This window comes from Vanessa atalanta, chromosome 12, assembly GCF_905147765.1.
Source record: "Vanessa atalanta chromosome 12, ilVanAtal1.2, whole genome shotgun sequence".
Classification (NCBI taxonomy): Eukaryota; Metazoa; Arthropoda; class Insecta; order Lepidoptera; family Nymphalidae; genus Vanessa; species Vanessa atalanta.
This window is the reverse complement of record NC_061882.1, coordinates 2,479,561-2,501,465: the sequence shown is the minus strand read 5'-3', so window position 1 is coordinate 2,501,465 and position 21,905 is coordinate 2,479,561. Positions and strand designations below refer to the sequence as shown.

General features: G+C 30.2%; 1 protein-coding gene across 1 annotated transcript in view; it reads left to right on the top strand.

The window, feature by feature from the left end:
* Positions 1 to 399: 399 nt before the first annotated feature.
* Positions 400 to 21,905, top strand: part of LOC125067973 (acetylcholine receptor subunit alpha-like 1) — a 237,563-nt gene continuing 216,057 nt past the window's right edge. The window contains exon 1 of the mRNA XM_047676926.1: positions 400 to 452. The gene's annotated coding sequence lies outside the window, so the exon portion shown is untranslated. The remainder of the gene's footprint in view (positions 453 to 21,905) is intronic.

Here is a 21,905-nt window from a genome sequence, read left to right as displayed (position 1 = left end):
GCACGCCATGAGATTCCAGATATAAAATGTAAAATTCATAACCGCGACGAGACGTAGCGTTAACAAACGTAACGTTACCTCTCCTGCAATGCGACAATGTGAGAACGCGTACCGACAAAGTTTTCATACATAATTAAAGTCTGGCGCGCGTTCTAGAGATTGGGTCGGTTGCGCTCTCGCATTGTTGGTGATTTGATGTGAAATTGTCAACAGTCGGACTGTTCGGCGTGGCGATACGTGGACTGCACGCGGCGGCGACGCGGCTCGTGAGCTCGCGGGGTATTCGCGCGCGCGGTGTGATCGCGCGAGGATTTCGCGCGCGAGTTGTGGACGCGCGGGTAGATCGCGCGCGCGACCTGGCGGCTTGGCGCCATGCGGTAGCGCGGCGGCGCGGCCGAGCGGCGGGCGAGCACTCGTGCGCTCTCGGCTATGTGCCCCCTTTGCGCTACATTGTAAGTACTATTTTATATATATTGATTATACACGTAAAACCGCACCAAAATAGTAATTATTATACTCTAATTCAAACTAATATAATTTTGATATCTAAGGCTAAATGATTATACATTTCGATAAGTAAGATATAATTGCAAAGCGTAGCGATCTCAAAAACGATTTTTTAAACGTATTTTCTGTAAAAAAATCTAACGTAAAAATTGGAGTCATTTTTAAGTTAAAATTCAAGAAAGTAAGTTAATGCAACTGCTGATTTATACAACAGTTGTTTTTTTGTTTTTCGTACATTCCACAACGGTGCGGCATTTCTGTACGGAAAATGTGATAGTGTGTACAACGCCCAACAAATTATGCAAGGCTCATTAATTGCGCTCTTGTAAGCTCGGTACAATATTTTCCTTGGAGTGCTACGCGATACCATTCTGAACTAAAATTATCGTTCCGGTTACCACATAAAGCCAACAAAAAAGACCAGTTACTGATGTAATTTGATGTACATTTTCCTTACCCTTAAAATATGTCGTACACACTACGTGTACGTACGACTTTACACGGGTTAAATTTATTAATAAAGAAAATACGATATCAATATTATTTATACACTCAGGAATAATGTAGTTTTCTACCATGGAAAAAATATTGTAACATTATCAAAGTCATTTTAATTTACACTGGATTCTGTACTATCTACAAACAAACAAATTTTACCTCTATCATATTAGTCAAGATATTTTTATTACAGACAAAATTTCATTATTGTAAATATAGTATGTCTGATTAGAATCTAATTGGCGCCTCACTCTAAGTACATTTACAACATCCGATATATTGCCATAAAAAAATCTCATACAAATTTGATATAAACGAATTTCCGAAACAGGTCTGTAAAAATTAAATAAATAAGCAATTTTATTACTAAACCAAAAATACTTTGCATATAACTACATTTTACACAATACAATTTTTCATTGCATATATTGTAAGTATTTTTGTGGCCAATAAATAACGTTATGATTAAAAAACATATGATATTTTAGAATAAAAGAATAAATAATGTTATCATAATATTATGTAAGTACTGGCTGAAATGAAAAACAACAAAAACCATTAAAATAGAACAACATTTTTTCTTGTCTAATTAAAACTTTGTAGAATATGTAGAGTAGAAAAACGGTTTTATTATTTTAATTTAGGTATAAATTTACCTTAAAATATTATTTTTCTATAACGATATCATAATTTTTACAACCCTCAAAATGTTTCACGTAATTAACACTCTATAATGCATCGCTTAACTATGACTTGGAATTAAAAATAAATATATTGACTAAGGGTACAAATTATAATGCCAAAAAATATATATTCGAAAACCACTTCATTGATTTGAGTGCATACATTTTTTTTTCAGATAATATGTAGATTAATTATTGATAAGAGTAATAACTGAGTGTCTTTTAAACTTAACTTTTAAAAAAATATTGTAAATACAACGATTAAAAAGTGCGTTTATCAGCTCTCTGAAATAGAGTATATGATGTTATATTGATTTAATTTTGATTCATAAGAATATGATGTGATTACATTTTATAGTGACGACATATTTTTTCGAAATATCGTGACTTAGTTTCGCCAAGCAAAAATCACTGAATAGTTTTCAGTAGAGCCTCAGAGAAGAATTCTCAAGGGTAGGAAAAAATCTTTATACGTATCCACATTTCAGCTATATAAAGTTGTGGAACGCACGCCAGCCCGTTTTTCAATACAGTGATCTTGATTTAGTCAAAACTTTTAACGATCACGAATTACTCGGAAAATAACATGTAATTTATTACATAAATAAACCTACTTACATGACTATCGAATTAAAGAAACAATTCACTCAAGTAGGCTCTTATAATTAATCGTTGTAAAGTTGCCAGTACAGAATATAGATTCTACGGATAAGGCTTGGTGCAAGCTCGTCTCGGTAGGTAGTACCCCCATATCTTAATATATTCTACCCCCAAACAGTGCTGAGTATTGTTCTGTTTCGGTTTGATAGTATAAATAAAATGGTGTAACTACAGGCACAAAGGTCATAACATATTAATTCCTGAGGTCAATTGTGCATCGGTGATATAAGGAGTTAATATTTCTTACAGTACCAAACGTCTTTGGGCAGTGGTTGCCATTTACCACCAGGTGGCCCAATTGCTAATTCGCTTACCTACTACATACATAAAGAATCGACAAGAAACTCAGTAGTTGATATTTGTCACCAATAAAAGAGAGTAGGTATTTAAAAATTTTATTATTTATACTTTATAATGTTAAAACTGTATAATATAATCAACGAACTGCTTTCTTATCATCCAATAGACTTATTAAGCACAGCAATAAACCCTATTTATCGATGTTTCTTAACGCGAGGTTTAAGTTAAAATTATCTGCGGAATATATTGAAGAAACGAATATCATGTCCCAGAAGGCATGTTATTGCTTTGAAAACTCCAAATTAACTTTAGTGTTTACTTTAACCTTCCATAAGTACAGTGTATATGTATACAGCATATACATGTATAACCCCAACAAAACAACGAATAACGACCGTGTAATAAATTATACACATAAAATTATACGGGGTAAACAGATGTTTCTTTTTTGAGTCAATTCTGATAACATTAATAATTCGACCTTAAATTAAAAGGTAGATTGAGCGCAGTGAACTATAATTGTGAAGCAACAATAGCGAATACAAAATTAAAAGCGAATGAAAATAGTACGTAGTGATTAATAATTTAAATTCGTCAATAATTAATAATTAAAGTGACATCTTTGATGCTTAATTTGTATTCGCTTTCATCGCTTAACCATAATGTTCCGCGTATCTGCCTTTTGTTTTAATAATCTAAGCATACGACACTAAAATTGTTTACAAATATAGTATTCCAGTTCAGTACAATATTAAACGTAAAATTCTGTTTATAAATATACATAGCTATAATTTAAGCTAATTTATTAAGAAATTTATAGCTATTTTTGTGTTTATTGTAAAGGTAGCTCTTCATAACCTCATTCATTGTACCTGAAAATAAATAAATATTACTTAAAGAATATAGAGCAAAGTAAAATTGCATCTACCCTTATAACTTTCCGTTTAAAGAATATAGCCATGTATATTGTTTTGTAATTAATTCAAGTATGGATTAGATTCATTTGTTATAACTACATCCGGCTGACGAGACCGACAAGTCAGTCGACCAATGAAAAATGTTTATGTATGTACATATTATGTATTTCAGCCAATCAAGTAGTGCTACAATGCTATTATAAAATCCGATCCAATCATCTATTGAATTTCCTGTTGCTTTCAGAACGTCATATAAAAATGTCAATGACATTTATTTATAACTAGCTGACCCGATATACTTTGGCTTGTATAGTTTTTTTTTGTTTACGTCACTGATAGATATTTGGCTCATAGTCCCTATTATAATAGAAAACCTGTGTAAAATGCAAATAAACTACTGACTTTTTTTCTGAAAATTTTTAAATTCATGCGAACCTTTTTCCTAAGATCCTACTTCAACGTTTAAGAGAATTTAAAAAAATGAATGAAATCGATAAAATTGTCATCAAGTTACAGCGTGACCAAGGGAAATAGGGTTTCATATGACGATGACAATCTGTCCTCATCTAAAGTCAAACAGTTCAATTCGACTGTTACCCTTTATTTTTATTGGCAATAGAAACTTTGTGTGTCTTGGCTAGACCAGAAATTCTTTCACATAATTAGTATGCTGTATTCTGGTTTGAAGGATGAGTCAGTGAAATTACAAAGACGAGACTCACAACTAGACTAGACAAATCCCAAATCTGAAATTGTTATGAAAGATATAAAAAGGGGAATCTTCCTGTTTCAAGCGGTAACATATACTTAATTCTTGTCGACCAATTACTCAAAAGGTGTCTTAAAAAGACCTATTTAAAAACTCCTTGTCAAAAGGCACCTCAAAAAACACATTAAAAAAAAACTACTCGTGTTAAGATTCATTAGTAATTTATGAGGTGGGGGTAGTTTAGAGACAAGCAAAGATTTATTGAGTCCATTTTTCTAATGAGAAAAATAGGTCACCAAATAATAAATATAAACTTAAAATCATTTTTGTATTGCACTTAACATCGCATTGTTAAAAAATAAAATATTCTCTATGCTCATCTCTGCCATTTTCTACTCGAAAATCCATCCACTCATAATGTTTTTGTAGAAACAACATCTAATCCAAAAAACGATGACCAATCGTTCAATATCTCTGTAATAAACTAATCTGTGGTGCTTTTATCTGTACCGTTGTATTTAGCTTCTAATTCATTAAAAAAATATGTATCTGATTATTATTAAACCGTATACTTTGTTCTTTAGTCCACTCATTTTGCTCAGTCTACTACATAATCCACTCAACTGCTTGTGTATAAAATATATTATAGTAAAATACGACAGAATTAAATGACTTTTTTTTTTTTTTTTTTTTTATTTATTTATTTATTTATTATATAAAAAAGTTTTTACAAAAACATAAGTTCTCGCCAAGCTGGTATGCTTAACGGCGAGACGCGCTCGTTATTACAGAAAAAAATAATAATAATAATACAGTATTCACTTCCCATATACATTTGTTTAAATATCACAATGGCGACATTTTTTCTTCATCGAGAAACAAATCCCTTAACTTAATCTTTAACAGTTTTCTGCTTATTTCATTTTTTTGTCTTAGCATAACATTTCTATTGAATAATTTTGGTACCATATATTTATTTTATTTGTTCTTTCCCCATAGTAATTATTTATTTTTGGCTGATATAACTTTTTGTCGGTAACTCTTCTCGTATTATATTTATTATTTAATAATATTTTATATTTGTCCTTGTAATAATATTCTAATCCTAATAAATATTCTACCTTTTTGTCAACTGGTAATATTTTGCATATATGAAATAGCCTATCATAGTCTCTATTACATCTTTTCTTAACATTTTTACTAACTTGAAATCATATAAAAATGTTATGTATCTGTAACCGTTATACTCTCATTAGTATATATTTGATGTCATGTGATTTTTAATAAAAACTAACCTCAACCGTCGGATGATTATTTTAATCCGCTTTGAGGGCGAGAGTGTAATAAATGCTCCCGCTGCATTAATTAGTACGTAATAAATGAAGTGTGGCTCATTCGAGCCAAGGTACATGATTTGTCTATAAGGATATGTTTATTTCATTTGAATTTCGAATATGTATATTGCTAATTACATTAGTCTTTGTTTTGTATGTTTCTGATTTACTAAATACTTCTGATAATAGACCTAGTGTATATTTAGCTAATTTTTTTTTTAATTCCAATTTCGAATTGATTCTATTTTTTAATTTTTTTTTAAATACAGCAGCATTCTTTAAGATCTCAATTCGTGTATGAATTGTGAAATGTTAAACACCGATGATTATATTATGTATATTATGTAATATTTTTTTTAGTAAACGTGGTGACCATATGTCACGAACAAACTGTTATTACAGAATAGTTCTACACGTATATTGAAAATAAAATAGAGATCGCATTTGATCGAACAAAACAACAGGAAGAAAAAAATTATACATTTTTCAAAAAGCAATTTGTTTGTTCTTCATACGTAAAAATCATGCAACAATTAAATTATCGTGTGTTCCCGTTAAAACATTAATCATTTTTAGAATTAATGTTTGATTTGATGTGGATGTCGACCCTGAGAAACAATATCAGATACATAAATTATATATAAATATATTACGACTTAGCAAAGAGATACGATATTGTATTTATAGCTTGATAATAGTTTAATAAGCGTAACATTACGTGTTGATGAATCTTCTACGTATGGTTACATATAAGCCTATATCATAGTGCAAAATGGTTAAAAAAAATATATATATATCCCGCTGAGTTTCTTTCGCCGGTTCTTCTCAGGTCCGAGGTACTAAATTCCGAACCGGTGGTAGATTTTTGACAATCAATAAGCAAGTGTAAACACTTCTATATTGAATAAAGATTTTTGACTTTGACTTTAGTTCCATAGACGATTAAAAAGTTAAATTTATATTCATAAACTATAACAACATTTTATTATCATCCATCCTTTCAAGACACTAGGCCAAAAAATTACCTATACAACGATTATCAAAATATTACTACATATTTTGGCAATGAAAAAAAAAATTAAATCTATTATAAATAGTCTATTCATAATAATTATTCAGTATCTGTATTTCCCCTGATACTCAACTTTTAGTTTTTTTTTTTATTTTCGGATGATGCGTGATTTTATATGAGTTATTCAATTCGTAATAATTAAATTATTTTTCTCCACTTAACTAGTTAGTAGCTTAGTAACACTAGTTGTTCCTTAGACATTATTCGTTTTAATGTAAAAGGTAGAACACCAGAGTTTTAATTATCCATTTGGAATAAGAAATATATTCATTATAATGATCTATTAGCCTAGAAAAAATAATACACATATTTTATTTTTTTAACGCACAGTCATGTGAAAAGCACAATTTATGGAACCCATAACTATTATATTTCTCAAAATTGTTTGATAGATACACGAATAGCATTACAGTTTTACTATACGTGTAGATAAAAACATCTTATGAACTTATTTCGCATAAAACATTTACGTTCTCCTAAAACTTTGATGTTTGATCGTGAAATAGGTATTTTCTTTTACGCTTGCATACAGAAACGCTTTTTGGCCGAAATAGAGAATTTACTTGGAACCGAACATCGAAGTTGGGTCATGATGAGAGTAGTTGCAATTAAGATAAAAGGTACAACACTAATAGATAGACAGGTCAAGATGAGGTTGTATAAAATATTTGTATAGAAACTGCGTGAAACGGTATTGTTTTTTCGAAAAAATCAATGTATCGATTATGGCTTTCTTAGTACCCAAGACAGTACTGAACTTTAATTTGAATGCTCGTCTTTCAGAGTAATACAAGATTCAATGTTATATTTTATAATTATTATTAATAATTTGGCTTACTACTATTTTATTAAAATAACTTTTATAGTAATATAAAATAACGCTACTACACTAAGATATCTTTATATAAATATTACAACACAGTAGGCGTACCTATTTGTGGATATTCTTATGCAAACGTCATATTCGCGATCGGATCTTCTCATTTGGCCCTTTTGGGTACGGTCTCGAAGATTGGCCTTCTAACCCGGCCCAATTCTTAAGGCATATTCATTTGGTTAATCAGTTCGAGACTATTAATTTAAACCGGATGTCCGGACCGAGTTCGGTGATGATGCAATCGATTTTAAATTGCTTTTATCATTCATTTTAAAAATTAAAATCCTTAGAATTGTTGTAAATTGATTGGTGCGTGAGTTGTTATGTGTATGAGAATCATTGGACCGAAAAAAAACAATTAACCAATCATGAAATGAATTCAGAGTTTGCCAATTTTTTTTTTTTACGTTTAAATTAGAATTTATGAAATTTTAGGTCAGGGTTTTAAGAGATTAACATTTTATTTATGTGTACTTATTTGTATGAATTATGAAATTGCGTACATGTGCGTTAATAGAAGGAATGCTTGTTAGCTATATCTGCTCAACATTTCCTCGAACGGCATCCATTTACGAATACAACATGTTGATATTCAAAGCAACTAGGCCGCCTTTGCAACATTTCTTTAGTTAAGCGTATTTTCCGAAATTTCCAAAAGGTTATGGAATCATAACTAGCGTCAAGTTGGTTATATACCAAAAAATAATACAAATTCTGAGGCATCCACTAAAATTCCTTCTCTCGCGTTTCCCTCTTTAATCTCTACAGGCATTGCTTTGAACGAAAGACATATGGGCACATTTGTCTGAAAAGAGGACACAGTGCTTTGGAAGCAATTATGGCACACTTCCTGAAAATTGTAAAGACCGCTTCTGTTTGTTTTAAACGACGTTTTTTTTCAAGTATAGGTATCTTGCCGACTCTATTCCATTACAATTCTGTTTCGTAAAATCTAGGAATATTTTATTATTTCCTAGATGTTTTATTTGGCCCAGTGGTTAGAACGCGTTCATCTTAACCGATGATTTCGGGTTCAAACCCAGGTAGGCACCACTGTATTTTCATGTGCTTAATTTGTGTTTATAATTCATCTCGTGCTCGGCGGTGAAGGAAAACGTCGAGAGGAAACCTGCATGTGTCTAATTTCAACGAAAATCTGCCACATGTGTATTCCACCAACCCGCATTGGAGCAGTGTGGTGGAATATGTTCCATACCTTCTCCTCAAGGGAGAGTAGGCCTTTAGTCCAGCAGTGCTTTATTTGAAAATTGCGATAAGCAAAACTATTTTATTTTCATATAAGGGTTGATCGTACTTTTTATCAGACAAAAGTGAAATTACTTTATTGTCTTCATGTTTCGATGATCACCAATATAGGTGAAATTCACTTAATATTTACTCAATTAATTCAGTATAATAACTAAAACAAAATATGTATAAAAATAATAATAAGGGTATGTTGAGAATTGTCAATGTTGAGAATATTTAAGGTATCCTCTACTGTCATTGGGCATTTCCTTTTCACTTGGTGGTCTATTCTATTATTTTCATCCAAGAACTCAAAGTGAATATATGATATCATTTTATGAAATCAGAATTATTTTATATAAATTATTTTTCATACCTCCATATACATTTAGATAAGGAAGAGAAACTTTCCTTTCAATTACCACGTAATTTATTCCAATTCTCTGAACCACTGGAGATTATTATGTAAGAGCGATATGAAAATGATAATAAGTTCCTAATTTTGAGACAATCGTCGTCCATGTCTTAAATTAAATATTAACATAATTGAATAATTTAATTTGATTAGAAGATCTTATAATAAATTCTCTAAATGTATAAAAACTTTTTATAATCCTTGCGAATGCGAATACAAGTTATGCCAAATTCAAAACATAAAGTAAATTTCAATGAATAATAATAATACCATATCAAAATAAGTGACACTTATATTCTATACACATAAAGTCGTAATTTGCTTCGTGTCTGTGCGTACATAAGCGTTACTGGTCTCCTGTGATAAAATTGCAATGTCGGTACACTAAATCCAATATATTTTTCGTATATAATCATTGTTATTGTAGCCTATCAAATTGAGCAATACCTGGATATTAGCTACGATTAATCGACAACCCCTACTTCCCTACCAATATTATAAATGCGAAAGAACAGACGATCTTTTTGCAACGAAAGTTACAGACTGGAAAATGATATAGGTTGCTTTTTGTCCCGAATGCACGAGAGGAACATAGCAGCTATGCTTATCTTTACAATCATTGACTTCTGTTGCAATGAAAAAAAAAACAAATGACTACTAAAAAAAACGAGAGGTGTCGTGGGACTCCCGGTTGGAACGAAGTTGCTTTTGATAAATAAATATGTTTCAAATAAGAGATACAATTAAATATTATATTAACCACGTTTGAGATTATGTGAATGATAAGAAATAATTTGTTATTAAAAATCCCATGTGAATTAAAACATTAACAAATAAATAAGCTTAAATAATTTATATTAAATATACGTATATTGTAAAGAAACACAGTTGCCTGGAGGCGGTACAACGCTTTTTTAATGTGACGATTTCTGCGAGTTAACTCTACTGAAAAGCTTCGTAAAATAATTTCGTTCCAAAAAACTAATTATACTAGTAAAACGAGAAGAATATATCTACTATAAGCTTGTCTAGCTTCCGATTGAATGCTAAGTTTACTGTTAAATAATTATGTCTACGAATTTGATTAATTATTTGTTCAATAATACAATGTATAGTATTAAAAAAAACATGATACTAATGTTTGTGACGCACGAATATATTTTAGTGATGTTCCATATTAGTAAAGTACACGTCCGTTTCTGATGTCCCTCCGGCCTCTATTTGAATATTTATTAAATTACCCCTGCTCCTGATCCCCCCGTAGCCTTTGGTAACGATGGATTGCACCCTCCATCCAGGGCTTGCAAATCAATAAAATTAAAGCCTTGTCTAATTTCATCATCATTCTCATATTGATATATATATATTTTAGTATGTTTATTGCTGATACTCAACTTATATCTCATCATAACTATTAGGTTTCCGAAAAGAACTTTATTATGTGTTGGATGAGTGAATGAAATAAATGAAATTTACTTCAACGTTTAAAATATTATATTCATTGTTTAATTGTAATTGAAGTCCATGAAAAACAATTTTGTCAATTGGTCAAATCTTTGTGATACGACACTTGAAAAATAAATTTTAATGTTAAAATTAAGCAAAGTTCATCAAATTGCTAAAAGTTTAGATGCGGCTCTGGTAGAGTTGCTCACAAATTGACACCGGATGTAATCATTACCCGCGAGGAAGCTGGGTAACTGTAGTTCCGATTCAAACCGTTTGCGGAAATCGTCAACCTCTGAACGGAAGTATCGTTCATTCGTGATATGTTCTTGTGAATGATCATGAATCAGATAAATACAATACGATTCACATTTCTTGCCCAATACTGTAGGATATTCAGATTTAAAATGTACGTACTTCCTTGATTATCTTTGATATGTAGGAAAAAAGTAACTACTGAGTTTCCAGTAGAGAAATATTTGACCTAGACCAAGACTGAGAAATTAAATCAGAGAAAATATGTCATTATACCAAAAAGAAATATATTTTAGTTTTTAAAATTATTATTTAAGTTTGTTAATTTTATCACAAATTGTTGTGTTTTTATGATAATATCACGAAAACATCATGATCAGTAATTGAATATTTCTATGATTTGTACGAAATTTACTGCCTAAATAATGCAATATCTATAATTATGCTTCAAAAATGTCTCCTGAGTTCCATTAAGTTTAAAAAAAAAAATTACACATGCGGTCATCATTAATTTAAAACATTGTATTGACACCAATTATATCAAATCTGTATTTATTAAATAACAAAATAATTAATTAAATTAAGGACTTCATGTTAATAATTCTTATGTCAATTAAATATAGTGGCGTTTTATTTATTTTATGATACGAAAGTTAATATAAATTATAACGCATTAAATATAAATTGAACTTGGACATGTCAGATCACCTAAAAGAGAATTTGTTAAATTTTATTACCCAACAAATTCAATAACTATACCATTTTTAAAGTCAATAAAAATACACAGTCGGAGCCAACACTTTCGTTCAATTTACGAGACTTGCTTTCAGGTTGTAAATAGAAGCAATACTTAAATTTAACGCCTTAAAGATTAACGGTTGGTTAGACCTGAGTCAGTATTTCTGGCTCAGTGCACTAAAGGCGCCATGGCGTTGCGACGCCCCAACGGATCAGCTAAATTCATTTATAGGCATTCGTTTTTACACACGAATTCACATTTATCTATTTACTCGTGGTCTCTTTAACTTGTCCACATGCCCTGAAATAATACACGACTTTTATAATTAATTTTGTAACCGAATCGTAATATAAAACATGCTGTGTATATAAAGCTGAAGAAAATTAAAAAATGTTTAATAAGCCCAAACTTGATATAAACGAAAATGCCAACTGCAACTCTTGACTCCATCATTTAATAAGATGGTTTCAAATTGTCAAATTGACATTCGAATCTCGCATAGAGTGATGAGATAGTGATAAACATAGAGTATTCACTTGTTTTACAAATTTTTTCCGTGATGGGCCGTGATGGTGTTAATATGACTGTGGGCTAGACTCTCTTGAGGACAACCCCGTAGCCGAAATCAGATAAGAGGACATCTCTTCGAGTTTCGAATAGCACATTCTAGCTTTGTTATCGACAATCGAGTGACATTTATTTAAAACATAAATAACAATTGCTTAGTAAACAGTAATTACATTGAAAACTACAAAAGGGAAAATATTAAAGAAATAATAATTATTTATTTATTTTCTTGGCACACATAACTATAACAGTCACTAAAAACAATATTTTATTACAAAAATAAAGCTAGACTATAATATTACACAATGCGTGCACACAGGCTTGTAAAAATTGTTTAGGCTAATAAAAATAAAATTATATTTTATAAAATATATATATTTTTTTACATACGAATTATTAATATTAAGTCCCTAAATATATACAAATATGAATTAAAATTACTATATAAATCTTGACCGCGTAGATTGGTGGCAAGAATATCATTCTTTCAGTGGTAGTGCAGCAAATTCCAATTCAATTCGCAATACCGATCCTCCAGGCACAAAACGAACCCACCAGTCTCTATATGACATATAACAAGTAACCCTTTCGTTATAAAGTAAAGGACGCCGCAATAATTTCAAAGTTTATTAAGTAAGTTCGTAAGCTTCTCAAACTGCTAATTGTTTGTATTGAAGCCAGCACGAGGCAAATTTGACGTGCAAATTCCCTCTATATGTTTTCATTAATATATTATATTAATATAAGTCGACTTTACCGACACTTGCATTATATTATATATAGATATGTAATAAAAGAATATCATTAAGTGTCTAAGAAGTATTTTTTTTATAATTTTCCAAAAAAAATAAACCTTATTATTATTAGAAGAATAGGTTCTAAATATAACACAAGGTATTAAGCTATTGGATTAATTATATTAATGGTCGGCTTTATACATTTTAGTTACGTCGAAAGTTATACATTTTTTATTTATTTTAGGTAGACATTCAAGCAAACGTAATGGTAACTGTTCACGGATACTAGCAAAAAGTACAAGTACATATAGTCTACAAATGACAACGATAAAAAAGAAGTTAATACCTTAAAAATAAAAAAATAAAACTATTCACAACAAATCAATTAATTATTATTAATTTTAACCAGTGTCATTGTATTTAATATATATATATATATTAACTCCGAATATATTTCACTATTTTGTTTTGAAATTCATTTAAAAATCAAACACACTCTTTTCTCTGAACTTGAACACAACACTAAAAGGTATAAATGTTTTATTTGACCATAACGAATACGCCAGTGATACACAGACTTGCATAGCATCATTTCAAAAATATCATAATAAACAAAATGCTTAATTTAATACGTACTAATCTCTCAGTAATAAAACATTAAATTAATATCAAATAGGGTTCAATGACCGCAAAACCTAAAGTATAATTAATTTTATGACAGTAATATTATATTCGAATCAGGCGTAATGCCAATCATTTAGAATGTAAAGCAAAAATATAATCAAAATGATATTAATATTATAATAAGGCATAATTTCGTTGTGTTTGACTAAGCCGATTGATGTGAAACTCTCGCGTAATTATAGATTTATTTCAAAATATATAGTGACAATAATATTGTTGTCTGTTACATAAATATAAAAATATTAAGGAAAGTTAATAAAAAACGACTCGTCTTGTATATCTATATACTATATACATAATTGTTTTTTTTTTTTCAAGTTGCGTCATAAGTCATGAATTTTTCAAAATTTTGATCATTACACGTACATTGCTAATGAAAAAGAGAGACTAATTATTTTTTGTTACATGTCAATTCAAAGTATTTGAGAAGACTTAAGTTTAAATAAAGTATATGATGTTGATTTTCAAAACATATACTTGCAAAACAATAAACTTATAACGTGATTTCACGTACGAGGCGAAAGAGCTTTTTCTGTCTGTAGTTTTATTCACACGATGAAGTATGTTTGTAACTATGTATAGCAATTGTGGTAATTTTAATACTATAAAATTATACAACTTAGGTTATATCGGGTTTTCATTGTATATTATGACTTAGATTTTGTATGACTCTACGTTTATACCTATTTTTTCTGTCAGTTTAATTTATTTTATCTTCTTACGTGTCTTGGAAGAAATTTCCTTAAGGGATGGCCTTGTCTTTAATAATTAATTATCTTTAGCAATTGTTTTTTCAGTTTATTTCTGTTACCTAAATTAAAATGTTAATATAAAAAATTAGGGCTTTAATTCCGTATCAGCTGCAAATAAAAATAGCACCGCATTAAGTATTGAAATTTCATTAATGATTACTTCCAGTGAATTTCAGTCGAATCAAGTACTAAGCGTTCAAAATGTCAGATCGTCGAAACTCAATTTAAATAAACGCTTATAAAATCGTGGTAAAAATGAAAAGTAAGGGTTAAGAGGCATGGGTGATGGAAAACCCGTGTTCGTGGCCCCTGACCCGGTTTTCAGTGAAATGCAAACGTTTCGTGTTTACACTATTGTAGGCGTTGGTTGTATCGTGTGTCCTAAGGGGATGTTATGTTCCCAATGATGAAACGTATGAAGCACGAGATTGTTTTGCTTGAAACTCGCAAGATTTCCTGAGAAACAGTTAAAATACAATACAAGTAACTTGGTTTAATATTGTTATTAATGAGACTGTAAATTACGAATGTATTTATAGATTTTCAAGTGAAATTTTAGTGAACTAATCTTATACTTTGTTAATTCTATTTCTTCGGTACAAATAATTCATCCCATAACTTGAATATTACACGCTTCTTCTTTAAATGATATCACTAGAAGTATACTCATAGATTAATTTAAACAGTATTAAAGACTAGCACCTCCGTCCACGTTCAACACCACTCTGTACCCAAGAGAAGTTGATAATCGATGCTCGAAGGTAGCTAAGCAAAATATACTTTTCAAATCGAACTATTCGTTTCTGATATAAGCATGTTCAAACAAACAAACCTCTTATTCAGCTTTATATAGTATAGATTTAATATTTATCATATAAGATTGTATACATTGTTTACGTAATAAAATTTGATCCAATTTCTATCGATAACTTCAATGTGATATTCAAACCTGATATGTTTGTGTTTGAGTGTTATTCTATAAGCTTAGGCTGTTTAGGGACTCCATGATTACTCTGTTTTTTTTTTTATTCATTTTTATTTATAAAGCCAATATTTTGAATGTCTTATTGTTTTGATTAACTACGCTTTAAAGGCTTGCGTCAAATGAGGCAGGCTCTTAATGTAAAATTATTGTATTTGAATTAGAATAATACTTATATAAATACTTAGTAATATTTTTTTATGAAATCTAGTCTGGGAACCTGTAAAATAATCATCGTGAGCTCGTCAGAGCATTATAAGTCTAGTAAAAGGCACTTAAAAATAATTAGCATGCAGAAAGTATACACTAAAAGCAATGAGCAAAAACTGAGTTAAAAAAAAATACCAAAAATAAAATAAAACACAAATATTCTACACTCGAATAACGGATGGAAAAATTTAAAAACACAAGCGCACAAAAAGGACTTCGTATTATAAGTTTAGGCACTCGAAACATCCAACTCCCAAAACTCAAATAATTCTCGTTTAACATCTAAAAACGGCACTGTTTGGAATTAAAAGTTTGGGCACGTGTGAACTCGGAAGTATCTTACGAATGCGGCTGCCCGTAAAAAGTTTCACTTACTCAACAAAACTCTTCTTTATATACAAACTGTATTTACAATATAGATGAGATAAACGTTCGGTGAAACTTTAAACGTCTAAGATAGTTAAGAGTAAATTACTAACGAACAAAGCAAGGGGCATGAGCGATCAATTAAATTTAAGAGTATAATAACCATGCTGTTCACGTTGATGGATCTTATGAATGCATTATTATATGTTGTAATTTATGTGTTTTTAGGAATATATATTAACACGAGCTTAAAGTATCGGCTCGTAATAATATCTAAATATATTTCCATTAAATGCACCACTTTCAACAAAGGTTTTCTGTGAGATATCGCTGTAAGGGTTAAGACAGCTTCTGCTTACCATTTGTTAATTTTTGTAAGTTATCAGTTATTTATATAGTGTGTAATAAAGTATGTAGATCAATGGTTGATTGATATCAAGATAGTGGTCATAAATAGTTTCTTCGTAATTTTATTTCTGGTTTTATATGATTGGTCGAATTTCAATTTTACTACTAAAATAACAAGAAACTACCTTCAATTCTTATCTGTAAAGGTTGAATCGATGGCACCCTAACTTGTCCACGGCTGACTGACAATAACAATAACTGGCCCAAATCATCTATTTGTCAGCCAAAAGGCATTGTTGCCCCGAAGGCAATTCGTTACAATAACAACGGAATTTCCGGGCAAATGGCACAGACTGAGGTCAAACATTTAGATTATTGAAAATCCTTTGTATAATTTTCTCAACTCCATACCATGTATAAATTTGTCATGTTGTTCAAATATTTATATTCTTTATAGTGTGAAAGGTGGTATAAGGTGCCTGTATGTACCTTCATTTTTCTATCAAAATCAATTTTACATAAATCAATCCAAAAAGGATTTCATTAGGCTTAACCTAAAAAGGAGGAGGCGTTCTAGCAGATATGATTCTTGATATAAGTATTCATAAAGAACTAAATTGTAACAGGCTTATTAAATAAATCTTATAAATAATATTATATATTTATATTATTACGTTAATAATTGTTGTACTTTTTTTAGTTTTCATTATAAGGTATGAAATTTTGAATGGTACTTTATAAGTGATACACAACAAATTATTAAAAATCATCGACGGTAGATACAAGTAATATCTTTATTGTTAAATCGAAAATAAAAATACCTATACATAGAATATTTATTGATGATGCTATAAATTAAATAAAATATTCCACGGAATAACTTATATTCCGAGTTATTGATTTGTGGAAAATGCCAACTTACTATTATCCTTCAAATGACGACTGAAATTTCAGAAAATAATGTTGCAGTGTATAGTTTATAATCTGCGTATAAACCTTAACAATGTGATTAATGCCTAAACACCAATATTTCTAACATAAAAAAAGGTGAACTTTCAACCCCACCCTCATAAGGAGCGAATTTTTATAAAGCAGCAAGAACTGTCTTTACACCGCAAAAAGAAGCGTAAACATCGATTTCCTTATTTCTAATTTAAAAACAACAAATCGGTAGAAAAACTTTCATCCCCAATTTTACCCCCTTAATGGATGAATTTTCAAAAGCACTGCAATGACTGGCTTACTCTTATAGAAGTAAGTCATTAACATACTTTTTCTATATTTTTAAAATAAAAAATACGACAAGCTTTGATCCAAAGTTTTAACCCCCTTGAAATGCCCTTACAAGACAAACTTTCAAAAAATCTTAATTCAGGTCTAACCTACCTTCAATAGGAATTCATATGCAAAATTTCATTCTTCTCGCACAACCGGTGTATGTTGAGCGTTATATGCCAGTCAATCATTTAATTTTTACATACGTGGGTATAGCTGATGAATGGCAAAAATCAATATTTTTTATGGTTGAGTTCCAAGCCAAAACAAATGATTAATATAATATTATAAGGCAAGTAACTTAGGTAGTTCCAAAAAAACGATCACTGCCCTTTCAATAAAGTAAAGAAGAAAAAAACCTATTTTTCTGATTGCAACCGTTATTCATTTACACAGGATGAAATGGCAATAATATACCAATTGCAATATCGTTATTTCTTTCATAAAACTATATTTATTACGACATCGATGTCACGTATTAGATGAATGCTCTCAAATTGGTTGCGACGAACATTAAAAAACGTAATCGACAGACTGTCGCATATTTTAAATAGCAATAAAGGTTTTCTTGCAAATGGAAATAGATAACTATTATCGAAGGGCTTCTAAGCACAAATTCGAAATTATTTGTTTAATTCAATTTGAAATTATATCGACATAAAAAATGTATGTTGAATTTAAACGATATTCGTTTTTAAAAAACTTATTTTCAATCTCACATAATTACATTAAATATTACCGGTGAAATTCAGCAAAAATAAGTCGAACGAAACGAACATCCCATTAAAAGTAATCGTCGAAGGTATTTGCACGTTTCCAAAATTTTAACCCTATCGCTGGTGCTCGCAAACACACCTAAACATTAATATTTAAGGTTATATCTGGTGTGTCTGGATCCATGCCTCGGACTTTTTAAGTGGCTTAAGACAAAGGAATATGGGGTTTACTTGTGTGTAAAAAATTTAAGCAGATTTTAACTTTTTTTGGTGAAATAATTGACTTAAAAAATGTTTATCATAATCAAAATATCAAATAAACTCGTTTTAATCGTCATATAACAATATCATTTTAAATTTATCGCTATCTTCTGTTCGGTTAGTAGATACGACCGAGAATAACCAGCGAAAAAGTCAAGAACTTAATGGGTAGGAACTCTTTAATAGATAAATTAATTAAATGCAAAATTATACTTATACATTGTGCCACAAAGCCGACAAATACTAACTCGAACAATACGACGAAAGCAATCAATTTTTAGCGAAAAATTTCTACTTGACTGAATAATAACGGCCTAAAGAGCACTTACATACCGCACGCGTGACCTACTAAACAACGAAACAAACTTAAAATTCCGACCTCGTTTTTGTATAACAGGGTGACATTAACTTGCCAATATTCACTTTAGCAGTCGGCAACTTTGGCCATTATTGAGGGGGTTAAGGCTACCCCGCTGGCGCCTCATCGCCTGTACCACACACCTTCACGAACTGAGCGTCCCACCCAACAAAGGCTTCCAGAAAATGGCTACAATAAACTGGAGGGAGTGTATTCAGTGTCTCTTTTGTGTATTTTTTAACCGAGCAGTGTAATGAACTGTTGGTTTTGTGCAGATTAAATTAATTTTCGAGTCTGATTACATCGCGAATTATTTTTAATGATTAATTATAATAGTGTACTTTTAATTCATTCTAACATTTAAAATAAATGTAGAATATCGAAATATAAATAGAATCTATCTTGGTATTTTAAGCCGTATAACTTCATCATTTATATAACTGGCGTCATTAAAAATTTTTAAAGTTTTTTTTAAAAAAAAAACATTAGCAATTTTTTTTGATCGGATTCGGAAAATCATTACAAAAACAAATAGTGCGCGAAATAAGCTAAGAAAAACGTCCTTATTCAGACACCATTAGACTTTGTACTTTATTGTATGTATATCTGTCTTAGTGTTAATAAATATAGTAAAAACTTTTAGAATTTGTTAAATTATGACCATTATAAAAAAAAGTTCAACATTTATATTAATGAAAAATTTCGAATGAAAATTTTAATGTCTGTTGCATAATGGTAAGTTTATATAATCGCGCGTTTAATTAGAACGACTTACAATTACAGAATCTTTCTCACCTTACTAAGTAGGTTACGAGTGTACCCAACTTTTACTTTCACGCATGAAAAAAAAAATTAAAAGTAGTAAACAAATCTAACCTAGTTTCGCAATAAGTAGTCGTAAAACAACGTCCCAGCCCCTAACTCCCGAGCTATGAGCTCGTATATAAGAAAAAATAGAAAAAAGGAAACACATTCGCTCATTTATTTACGAGAGCCGCCTCTAAGGCTGCCGGAGGCCATTAGCAGGACTGCATCTATCTCTTTTTGTCTTCAGTGACTTTCATTACGCTGTCCTTGACAAATTCGCCGACTCCATTATTATACGAACCACTCGAACTATGCATTGTAGATGCGTTGTTAAAGATTGGATTCTAGATCGACAAAATGTAAAACAAAGTTTTATGTCTTTTTTTTATTACTTTGTCACTAATGCTTAATTTCAATCACTTAACAAATGTTTCATCCTATAATTATAATTTTATTTTAAGATAAGTAAATGCCTCATAATAACTACTTGTAATAGTATTTAAATATACCTTTAATACAATTATACAAGGCCTATTGATTTGATAGATTAATACCATACCTTCATAATAAAAAAGGCTCAAAATGTATGTCTATATATTGCACATTTTTTGAGATACAGCTCATTATATAACGTAGACGGGGAGAATTTTGTTGGCATTGGCGCTTTCTGAGCGAACGCTTCGATAACAATGTTAGATACTTACACATAAACTTTGTGTTTGAAGTTTTATATATCTGTTACATCCGCAACAACATATTTCTATATTTTGTTAATAAGACATAACTCACAGTAACAATTTTGATATTAAAAAATAGCTCGCAACCCTTCCACGCGGTCATGATTCGTACTGAAGGTATTTTAAATTTTTATTTGTATATAATCAAGGTCTTTATGTAAATTATGGTTATATAAATAAAATGAATAACGGAGAAATATAACAATCACTTTTTATTTAAACTACAAAATAACGTCTTAAATGTAAGCACTGTGGAAATAAATATGCTTTTTATAAGTAACGAGAGAAGGAAAGTGTACTTCATCTCAAAGATAACAAGATGAATTATCAATGTTAAATTCAATTATACTTAGTCGGATTTGAATCCAAATCTTCCCGATTCAAGTGTCAGCCACTAGGCCATTTCGGAGCAATACATACATAATGTAATACGTATAGTACATTATTATATAATATAAAAGTATATAATACACCGATAAACGAGGCTTGTATAAAGCTTTGAAACACGAATAAGATGATGTACTCGTAAACTCAGGTGTTGAGCGTTCACTAAATATAATATGCAAAAGCATTAAGGCGACTACAACGTTGGACGGTAAATGTACTAGAATCTAGATCATTGAATGAACGGTCTCCGCTTCTTTAAAATGTTTATTGAGCTTCTACTTAAAAGTATACAATGTGACATAAATATAACATGAATTTTTGAACAAAACGAAGAAAATATATTATTTAAATTTAAATCAAAATTATTATTAAGTAGTATTATAGCTGTATGTATATATATCATAGATTCCACGAAGGTAATGGAGTTATAAAAGTTACGAAAAGATCATTCAAAAAGGTACGGACATAAATATGTGTAAAAAATTGAAAAAAATTGTAACAAATAAAACATTCCTTGGCGGTAGAGCTTTGTAGAGTCCCTTTTAGGTGCACCGGTATTACCTAACAACAGGCACATAACATCTTAGCTCCCAATTACTCAACACATACATACTCAACACATACATACACACACGCACATATAATGAGAATAAAATAAAATCACTACGTAATTATAATCTTATTGTTTTTTATTTTGACACACATTATGCAAATGGTTCCAAAGTTTTTTTTTTTTCGAACAAAGAAATTTTCGAACAAATCTAATAGTTTTTTGAATATAGAATATCGGATTTTAATAACATGTCATAAAACTGTTCAGTGATTCTTATATTTGACATTCGCATAAATGTAATAAAACGAATCATTTGTAATCGATAGAAATAGCAATACTCCGTTCAATGATCGCTAAAGAACCGATGGTTAGATCAAAAGGATACAAAGAAAGAATAAATCCCTCCGAGTTTTATCAAGATAAAGCCTTTTACTGGTTTAGGAGATCAATGAGATGTAACTAGTTTTACAGAGAATTGTACAAAGTTATATTTGATATAGTATAT